Source organism: Spea bombifrons, chromosome 7 (genome assembly GCF_027358695.1).
Source record: "Spea bombifrons isolate aSpeBom1 chromosome 7, aSpeBom1.2.pri, whole genome shotgun sequence".
Classification (NCBI taxonomy): Eukaryota; Metazoa; Chordata; class Amphibia; order Anura; family Pelobatidae; genus Spea; species Spea bombifrons.
The window spans coordinates 38373388-38385190 of record NC_071093.1 but is presented as its reverse complement, the minus strand read 5'-3'; positions in this window follow the sequence as shown (position 1 = coordinate 38385190).

Here is an 11803-nt window from a genome sequence, read left to right as displayed (position 1 = left end):
GGCACGCTAACGATTGGCCCCGCCCCTTTCATTAGTCAATGAACCCTCCTGCCTGCCTACTCGAGTGATGTCAATGAAGGCAGAGAGTCGTTCAAAGATTCGGATCTTACAGGGATCCAAATCTTACAGTGATCCGGATCGCTGTAAGATCCGGATCCCTGTAAGATCTGGATCTTTGAACGACTCTCTGCCTTCATTGGGATTCGAATCATTCAGATAATATCACCATACTTTTAAAAATAAATACATTAATAATCACTGCCCCCAGGATTTACATTCCCCTTTACAGTTTTGTGTTTTTATCATGGGTAAGAATTTTCAATCCTCTTATCCGTGGATCCTCTTGCAAAGCTGGCTTACATGTAGAATTTCAAAATGGGCTCGCCTGCTGAGTGTCAGATGTCATATCAATGTATTGTTGCTTCCTCTGCTTGCACTGAAAACGTTCTAAACATCATAAATGTCAATATAGATGACTTCAAACCAATAACATATAATACATAAAGTGACATTAGCCACAAGAAGGCAGAAGACAAAAAAAAGAACACGTAAACCCTATTATACCGTGTCATGACATTGCTTTCCTAATAAATCCTCTCATTTTTTGTGATGGCACATACCACATAAACGTAGTCGGTCAAAAATATGGAATATAAATATGTAAAAGCCCATCTTCTCTGGGAATTCATTACTTCTGTCATCTCCTGCGACACTTCTTTTGTTGGTCAGGATCTCGAGACACTTCTTTTCCGGGGCAGTCAGTCCTGCATGGCTGGTATTGGAATAGGTCACTCATTCTCTGGATTTAGCATTAATGTCATGAAAACTACTGAAAACCCTGATAAATCAAAATGTGGTGGGAATGAACTAGCCCATGCTATGAGATTCTATAAAATATTTCAGCGTTATTAATGTCACCTGCCTGGAGGACTGGGGGCTAAAATGAAGAACCCCCCCTGGTACATGGAGACAGAGCCGGCCTTAGGTGTTCCGGCGCCCTGTGCGAACTACTCCTCTGGCGCCCCCCCTCACTACCCCCCCTCTGCCCCATCAAACTATCCCCCCTGTGCCTTCAAACTACCCCCCCTGCCCCTTCAAACTACTCCCCTCTGCCCCTTCAAACTACCCCCCCCTCTGCCCCTTCAAACTACCCCCCCTCTGCCCCTTCAAACTACCCCCCTCTGCCCCTTCAAACTACCCCCCCCTCTGCCCCTTCAAACTACCCCCCCCCTCTGCCCCTTCAAACTACCCCCCCTGCCCCTTCAAACTGCCCCCCCCTCTGCCCCTTCAAACTACCCCCCCCCTCTGCCCCTTCAAACTACCCCCCCTCTGCCCCTTCAAACCGCACAGGGCGCCACACTCCAGGGGGCGCCGCCGCCGCCGGGTCCTCCCCCGCCGCCGCTGCTGCCGCCGCCGCCACGGGGTCCTCCGCCGCCGCCGCCGCCGCCGCGGGGTCCTCCGCCGCCGCCGCCCCCTCTGCACCTAAATGAAAACGTTGTTTTTTTTGTTGTTGGTTTTTTTAACTTTATTTAACATCCTCCATGTTAAATAAAGTAAAAAAAAACTTTATTTAACATGGAGGTTATTAAATAAAGTTAAAAAAAACAACAACAAAAAAAACAACGTTTTCATTTAGGTGCAGAGGGGGCGGCGGCGGCGGAGGACCCCGTGGCGGCGGCGGCGGGGGAGGACCCGGCGGCGGCGGCGCCCCCTGGAGTGTGGCGCCCTGTGCGGTCGCACAGGTCGCACACCCCAAAGGCCGGCCCTGCATGGAGATGGAGGATAGAGTGTATTGAACCCTTTGGACACCTGCTGTCCTCTAAGGTGAAGGCAGATAGGTGAATAAAAGAGAGAAAAATAAAATTAAAATAATGTCTTGGATCTGTTAAAGTGTTACTGACATACGGAACAGTATGCAAAGATGAAAAAATAATTTAACATTTCACAAGCTTGTTAAATCTGAGATTTATTATTTTTATACAACTATCATAAAATAATTGGGATTGTAAATGAATGAGCAGGATAGCAGGATAATTGCTAATTACATCATTATATTCCCAACTAATTAGCACTCCTAATTAGTTTTAAGATTGAACAAATGCCTGTTGTCTTTAGAGCTATGAAAACGCCATGATCACATAACCAACAGGTCCATTGTGAACCTTTCACAGCTTCCTCTGAGAAAACCACCCTGGGGATAAAAAAGATATTTTGGTTAACACGCTCATTCACTCGCAAGGTGTATCTGCTATGAGTAATATGACAATTAGTGTGAGATGCATTGATATGAGTATTTACTCTCCAGGAAAGAGCAGAAAAAAGACAATCAACATCCTACACAGTGGCTGGAAAATCTGTTTCTACCTCTCAAAACTGAATTTCCAAAATGATATTGAAAAATAATGGAGCTGATCGTACCAGAAATGCCAATCGTTGTTTTATCCTTAGACAATACAATAAATTATTGTATCCCAGTAAAACGAAATTAGATTTTCGTCTTTCTCCATCTTTTCACTTTGGCAAAGTTTTTTCAGCTGAACAAGTATTCACAAAAAATATCTAAAAAGGGACAACATATCTCCTATTTAATTAGGCCAAACAAATTGTATCCTGTGAGTGCCATAACACACACACACATACACCATATATGTATGTGTATTTTTTCCACCACCATTTATTTTAATAAGGTATGACCTCATTAGCTAATATTTTAATATTTTAACTTACTCTTCAGAATTTTTATTAAAGGGAATGTCAAAGAGAAAATATAACATCCTAGAGTTATTGTTACAAATAAAATAGAAAGAATAATTGCCATCACACGTAATGATATCAATGCTTAAATAACATTTTTGCCATGATTTATACCCCTATTAATAACCAACAAAATCCTTACATCATCAGATCTATTCCTAGAAACCAAGGTCACTTAACAACCTGAATTCTGAAGCAATCAGGAGAATGATTAAAGAACTGTGATCTTTATAAGAGCAACTGAAGGCAACGGCAGCAGGACCACCCATAGACGTCAGCGGGACCACCCATAGATGTCAGTGGGACTGCCGACGGACATCAGTGGGCAGTCTTGGCCGCGTCCTGCAAGTCTCCAGGTATGGTATTAATATTCATAGGACATCAGGGCCTTCATTAGCACCCCAAAACCAGACAAAGAGTACTGCGCTTACCACTGGATCCACGTTCTAACCAACTCCATGTGAAGAAAAATGGCACTGAAAGAGTTGAATGATGTTTAGCGTGACGGCAATGGTTTCTTTTATGATATGCAGATAAACCAACAGCACTTTGTTGATTCACACGTCTGGCTGCACTGTGTCTTCAGGTAATGGAGATTTTGAGCAGATTCTACACTTCTCCGTTTTCACAGCTAGAATCAATTTATCCGATCCGAGAGAAGTGTCAGAAACTAATAAGCTTTGTCCGGCTCCAAAGTGCCTTCTGCGTCACTCCATTCAATTTTTCCCACCTTTCTACGAGCATTGGGTCTGCCACAAAAGATTTTTTAGATCAATTAACATTAGCGGATGGAACAAGCTTTGTTGTGCTTGCTATGGAAATTCCAGCCACTATAGATAATGGAATGCTTGTATGTAAAAAGTACATTTTTCACCGATTTTGGAACACGGTAGCTTTGTCCAATGTGTATGGACTATACTTCTTAAGATCTTACACAACGTTAAAAAAAATTCTACTGAAATCAGTGACTGAAGAGCAAATCTGATGCTGATTTACAATTTCGGATGCTAATATCAAAGGGCCCGGCACCTTCATAAAACCCTTAGATAATAATAATAATAATAATAATAATAATAATAGGTAACAGGATGAGGGAACAGCTGCCATGAAAGCAAGGATTTTACCTTCCCATTCTACTCCTTAGGGAATGAGGGTAATGGGATTAATAAAATGGCTTCCAGTTGTCGCCAACGTTATCAATCCTATAGCGAGACGACAAGCGTGGATCGCATGCATTTATTTGTTATTCAATATGATGGTTGAAATAGATGTTTAATGTTGGTACTATAAATGTATATATAATTTCATCAATATCCAATTAGCCCATGTCCTGTTGAAATAATCCGCTTATTAATTAAGATTAGGTTTCTCTGGAATCCATTAGGAGACACGGAGTGGGGAGACTGTGACGTCAGATAAGTAGTAATTGGTTGAGTTTGCCATTTTTACTACATAACTCGGACAGTTTTTGGTATCGTTTACTTCCTACTGACATCAGATATCTCATTTCTAACCGACCCAAATGGTAATCGGACAACTAGCTTTGTGGCAAGGCCACTGCTTTCCCCCTGGACCTGCCTCCCTAGATTTAGTAGGCCTTGGCCAGAATACGACATGTCTATGCACTGGTGGAAACTCGGCCTGGGAAACGTGAGGGCCCAACCACTACACAATAGAAGACTTTATCTTCAAGAGGAAAAAAACACTGCCTTCCCTTCACAAAGCCGGGAGGAATATTTCAGTATCGGCGGATAGCTTGTATTTCAAGCCTAATTTAATTTCAATGAGCACCTCATGTGTACGACCTCTACCGAGGGCAGCTATTCAATTGAGCTGCATTTTAAGTGTTTGAGTGTAAACCAGACACTTCTAAAATATGTCAATATTCTTTTTTCCCAGCTTCCGAGACAAGAAAACAGCTGCATCTTTCCTACTTCACAGTTCCAAGAAATCAGTTTATCGATCTATAGCCGAGCCATCTCTGTGTGGTCGACGACCGAGTACCCAACAGAAACCAACGAGTGCTGTGAAGTTGCTTAGGAAACAGATAGTATAACCCATAACGATGCATTCTTATTTTACTTATACATTGTGCTAGTGAAATGACCAGCATACATAAAGTGTGCTCTCCTGAACTTCTTTTGCTGTACACAGATTGGAACCCACAATATTCTCTGTTCTTTTACACAATTAGGTTCATTTGATTTGCATTCTATGACAGTACAGAATGAATTGCGGGCAACCACGGCCACGCACACAGTGCACTTGGCAGCCACCTTTTGTATATCAGAAATTCAACACAACTTTTTACCTATACATTTCCAGAAGTGTGATTCATCACCCAATTCTCCAGAGCCATTGTTACTCCTAGAAGCTTCCAATACACAATAATAGCACCTCGAGTGGCCCAGGATAGATCTAACAGGGCAGAAAGTTCATGCAATGACTTGTGGCAAAGGTTGCATCCTTTGGCCTTTAAAGCCACTGAGCTCTTCAGTATTACCCATTCTACTGCCGATATCTGTCTATGGAGATGACTGTCTATGTGCTTCATTTTATACACCCGTAAGCAATGGATGTGGCTGAAACACCTAAATTCAATAATTAGGACGGGTGTCCACATATAGGGTTCATATAGTGAAACAGCCTCCCAGCAGAAGTGGTAGATACTCATACAGTGTGAGATTTAAAATATGCATTAGGCAGGCATATGGCCATACCTGGAACTTCTGGGCTCCGGTTACCCGGAGCCTTCCCTTGCGGGACGCGGCCAGGACTGTCCGCTGATGTCAGTGGGCGGTCCAGCTGATGTCAGTGGGCGGTCCAGCTGATGTCAGTGGGCGGTCCAGCTGATGTCAGTGGGCGGTTCCTCTGACGTCAGTGGGCATTCCCGCTGATGTCAGCAGGAAACTCCCCCATTTAAATGGAAAATGGGCGGGGAGCAGGGCGTGTCAAGACCCCGCGACCCAGAGGTTTCGGGTGTTGACCCGGAGAACCGTAGAAGCGGTGCTTCACCCAGCAATCTCTGGACAAACCCGGAGAGTTCCCAAGTATGCATATGGCTCATGGATGTAAGGCAGGTCTGAGTCTTTACAGCAGGAAAATGGACAGACTAGATGGGCCAAATGTTTCTCATATGCTGTCAAATTCTGTCTAACCAAAAGCCAAGAGACAAACACTAATTCACTGTTTGTGTATAGGAGAAGTGTCCAACCGCTTCTATGAATTTCCCTTTCTTCTTTTCCCGTACAAAAAAAAAAAAGGTTTAAATGAAATGAAACACACACGGCCGGGAACAAGTCGACACATGTCCAATAGCTGTGCATCCTATTAAATATGATCCATTGTCACAAGTACAAAAAGAAGCATGTCACAGAATGAAATGTACTTGAACTAAGCGGGATTGAAAGATGTTTTCCAGGCAACAACGTATCATAGCCATAACGATTAGTTTTCAATCCTAAACCTTGTAAAATCCATTTAAAAGAAAACAGAGAAGACAAATTATCGTAAAACATATGAAACCGACGGATCAATACATTTCACATAATTTTGTGTGTGTGTACATACAGTATATATATATAATGATGCAATAAGTTAACGTGTTGATAAAGTAACTACCAAAGTAAGGGCTGCTTACGGGAGTAGTTACTGCAAGTATTTAGTTTGTGGAGGCTTTTGATAATTACCTGGACCCCTTTTTGATAACGCTGGGGCACACTTTGATTTAATAGTTCTTGATCCATGGGTTGTTCTGGCTGCTTATGGAGTCCTCGAATTATTTTGGAAGGACTGAAGACCCTTGGAAGGGTTTAAAGACCCCATAAAAAGCTTCATGTAGTGGTCAAATTTCAGCACGTAACAAGTCCTCGATTCTATTGACAGAAAACCGAGCCACACAAGTGAACCCCAAGACAAAGAAGACTAATGCAAATGCATCGTCGGACAATCTAAGATCCAAGCGCAGACAATCAAGGTTCTTGGCTGAGGAATCAAGACAATAACCCAGAAACCAGTGAAGATCCAAACCCTGGTGTACAAATAGGAGCAGAGAGCCCATATCTACATACCCCTCAACAAGCAAACGATCACGAGGCATTCACGACTTCTACTGCCACCTGGAAGACCTGGGTTCAAATCACACTGGAAATCAGCGACAGACTCTTTAAATCCATGCAGCCATTCCTAAAAAACAAATAGGTTTGAAGAAAAGCCAAACAACCCCCAAGCAGAACTACATTCACATAAAAAAATAAAAAATAAAAAAAGAATAATTTAGTAAATGTCATTTTAAAATACCAAGAATTTAGAATTTACCATATTCGATCACTTAATGTTACCGAACATGTTGGGTCTAGTCTTGGCCGCAAACATATAAAATAAATTCTACCTTCTCTAGATCAAATAAAAATATGCGTTTATCTTCGCGTGACGTTAATTTACATGGAGTTAAAACATCTTATTAAACTAATTTGTTATACAGGCGACAAACAGCAAAAACATAAAGGTTTTCTAACAGTATTTGTCTTCTTTTTTTATTTTTATTTATTTAGTTTTTCTTTTATTTAAATGGAAGGACGTAGCTTTGGCCTCCAGCTGAATTGTTATTATCAGCGGCGCAGGGCAGACTATACGTGCATTTTCCATTTAGTTTCCTGACTTATTGTCGAAGAGGAAAACAATATTATTCATATATCTCGTACGTCCATACAAAGCACGAGAGGGTGGATTCACTTCTGCAGATGGAAAAAAACATGCGGGCATAAAGATGGATTTTATTGTATTTTGTTCCCAGCGCTGAATTTATTGAGTGTTTTTTTGTTGGAATAAAGATGATGAAAATCTGAAGTATCTCGACGAAAGGTCTAGAAAAGTAATAAATCTTTGTACAGATACTTGTTAAATGAAAAGAAATCCACTCCTTGCTGTGGGTTTAATGAGCACTTCATACTCACCAGATCCGGCTCTCCAGCGGTTGGACCGGCAGCACACCACATGAACATATCCAGCCGGTGGTCTAAATTACATCATCAGGCGGCCACTGGCCTTAAAGCACCAGGGTCATCTCGTGATCACCAGTCTGACCAATAACAGCAGGCACATGTAGGCAAACACATAGTAGATGCTGAAGTTGGCACCCATTTCAACCGGTTGACTTCCCAATGGAGCAGATGACGTGTCCATCAAAAATACTTCCAACCAACATTGTCCATTTGTAAAGGTCAGGATTGACTTTGGTGGAGCGATGGAAGCTAAATCCCAGATGGTCTTGTATATAGTAGCTAGATTGTATAATGTATATTTAGAAAGATGTCAAAATGGCGACCAGATATTCCCGGTAATAATTTATTTTCACAGCTGGGTAAATATTCCCCTTTTTACGAAAGAGAGATCCCTTTGGGAAGTGCTGAGGCTGTAAGAGTCCTATTTTATCATGAATTCCTTCCTAGAACTACCTACACACCAGGTAGTTCCTCTCCACAATATTACACCATTCTTTATCGGTTAAAAAAAGGTTTATGACTCTTCCCTGATCCAAGACTCTCCCAGTTATCCCAGAGATAAACTGGATGGGTTTTGGACGGCTATTATACTCTGGTTATATGGTATAGTCAAGGAGCTGACCAGCACCCCAAGGAACCCAGCCAAAAATGGGCTTCTGCTTCTCTACATCAATCACTTTAGTTCATAATCAGCACTCCTGAAATAGAGCCAAATTATACCTCAGATTAAATTGTACAGCAGCCATGGTCGTACAATTTGATGACAGTCTACTCCTGACCTGGATTTCTGTGAGCAGGGCAGAGACAGGGAGGCGCTCTGACTAACACAAGCATCTATTCTTGGAAAAATCTGAGATAAAATTAGGCTGCCTTATTTGCAAGAAGTTCCCTTTTTATAGAGGTGTAAATCGTTAGCACCCAGACGGTACTGCGCATGGTGCCAAACTCCGTATATATGAATTTAAATACCCGCATTCATACATATTGTGCTTGTATAATGGCTGATACATTTTAATGGACCTATAATAGGGTTTGCTGAGTGACGCCTCTGCTTCACATAGAAACAGAAGAACCATCAGTCCTCCTTCTCGTTGTGGATTCGGGATAAGCCATATGCCTTTCCATTCATGTTTAAATCCCCTGACTGTATTAGCCTACTCAATTTCTGCTGGGAGGCTGTTCCACTGATCTACCACCCACTTAGTAATGTAAAAATTAACATTATACAATTTAGAAATGTATTCATATAGACTGAAATGCAGGATAGACAAAGAACAGTTATGGAAAGAGTAGAGGGGCCAATCCTGTTTTTTTTTTGGTTCCTATACAAATCCTGTTTTTATATATAATAGCAGAACAAGCATGGGTTAAACATATAATATTGACTTGGGTTTCCTCTGGTCCTCTTACGGACTCATCTTCTCTTTTGTCCCCAGTGAATAGAACTGTAATATAAGAGCGGTCTATTATCCGCTCTCTCAAAAAGCCATTCTTGGTAGAAAATTCATACAATCATGGAACGTCGCAGGAACACACAACAACCCATTCCATAAGAATAATACACAAATAACAAATAATTTGTTTATATTATATCATCAGAGCCTAATTATTGGTTGATTATAAAAAAAAATTAAATAGCGCAGGCGCTGTTTTTAAACGGAAATCTTAATCTTTACGTGTTAACGGAATCCTAGATTCAACGGGTCTTTCAACAAAATAATGATCTCCAGCTTCAAAACAACTCCTATGATCCTATACAAACCAAAGGTTATCAAGGGGTCGTGGGTGATGTAACTCATCCAACGTGTGATGATAAAAGTATAAATGAATTAAAAAAAAATAAAAAAAATATATATATATATATATATATATATATATAAACAGGCCGGTCACTAGTCTTTTATATTACGGCTTGAATTCCACAGAGAAGACATAATAGCGTCCTTCTCAAACCATTTCCCAGCTGTGATGTTGGTAACCAAAGCGAGAATGCTACTCAGTTCTTAAACCAAAAGACTCCCTCGCCATAGAAACGAGTAGAAATCCCAGGTGTTGCACGCGGATCACGTTAGCCTTTAGAGGCGAGAAGCTTTCACACCATCGTTACTGACATGAAACGCGTTGCAATTCGTTTCGGCGTTCTATCCTAAGCAGTTGTCACCACCTTCTGTTCCACCTGCAAAGTCTAACGGATTTTAAAAGACCGCGATGTTACCAGTTTCAGAAAAGATGATTCTAGAATAGCATATGGCATCAGCAGCTGGCTGCAGTTTTGGTGTAATAGCTGCGATTTTGGGCCACAAATTAGTCTTTTCTTATATCTCAAACAAACCTCTGGCCAACAAGGCTTACGCTGGAATCTCGGCGATGGCAGAAGGTCCTATCCTGCAGAACTCAGGGCAGATCTCCCCGTTAGTACCCTGTTGCTCAATGGGCCTGTAAGTAGGGGCATGCTCAGACTATTGCCCAGTATTAATACCCCCTGTCCTCCAGGCCTTTTCTTTATGAAACCAAAATAATCAAGTTACACAATTTCACTCCATCGCCTAGCTGGTTTAAGTTGCCTGTCTGCGTGCTGATATCTCACTTGTACTGATGCATGCCAATCATCCAACATGGATTTTTATTACCGGTACGTCCGTTGACTACAACTCATACCAAGTTGTCCCTAAAAATATAAACACTGTATATTATAACATGTCCACTCATGCAGCCATTCGCCATTTGGGTTTGGAATTGTAAGTGTCAATAACAGTTCTAATGAAGAACCTTTAGAATTGACATCTTGGAGTGTTCTACTCTATTAATGACTAGATCCACTTACATGACCCAGGAGACACGGGTAAACCATGTGAGCCGGTTAGCATGTATCAACATGCCACCAAAATGCTTGAGAAGTATTTGAATTGCTTTAAAAGCAATAACCCCCTTAACACACAAAGAAGAAAAACAGACCCCCACACTTCTGACACAAAACCATAGATACTCTATACGCTGGTGATGAGAACGGTTATTCAAATGATCAAAAAAGACACCAAAAATATCACGAAATGCCAGGATAAACTCTTATTGCGCATACTTGTTGGCTCAGTATCAGACCCACACAAACAGATGCCTTGTGTAGAATGACATCATCTCCATGAAAGCATTGACGTACTACATCTGTCAACTTTCCCAGTCACTAACTTATTAGCAAACAGAAATATATTGTATCCGTTTCTTCTTTGCTGTTATCATGTGCACGCACGACAGTGACTAATATTTGTATTATATAATCTGTTAAAAAAAGAAATGATGAAATGTCAAGGTCAATATTAGTATGCAGATTCTGGACGGATCTCTTTATTGAGTAGAACAGTATTTTGGGAGAAATAAGTTTTGGCTATAATTTACCTAATTCTAAATTATTTGTAGGTGTGTGAGATTAAATGTTTTGTATGATTGGTTAATAAGGGTGGTAGATTGCTGTAGCATCATGAAATAGTGTATAGCGCCATCTGGTGGATACCATGAAAACTGCCGCCAGATGTCTCAATACATTAATATCTATAGGTGATTTGGAGTTTGGATGATTGATGCAGTTTGAAGGCTTGTATATGCATTTTGTAGTTTCAGCTCCCAATATGATTCTTCTGCAAGAAAAGCTTGGTTGGATATGCATTAGACATAGATAGATCAATGGCATTTCTTGACAGCCACCCCCCCATTAAACCAGGTGTTATGAAGGACCAGCACATTGTGTCATACAGGAGAAACTTATCAAAGTTAGCAGTTCATAACAAGTTAATACTGCAGCTCTCCTTCAAACACACCTGCATAATCCTGCTTGAGTGAATCAATCTTCATGCATTATTAAGGGCCAACACAATTGAGCGTTTCTTGAGAATTGTTGGCCTTGCATTAGGCAGATTTCAGGTAATCATCTCCTGGATCTGTGTCTGAGAATACTGCTAGGGTAACCCCTTATAGTGATGTCAGTGAGCTATAATAACTGCACCTTTCCTCCACCTTTAAACTTATCTCTACTCTCCCACTCTAGCTAATTA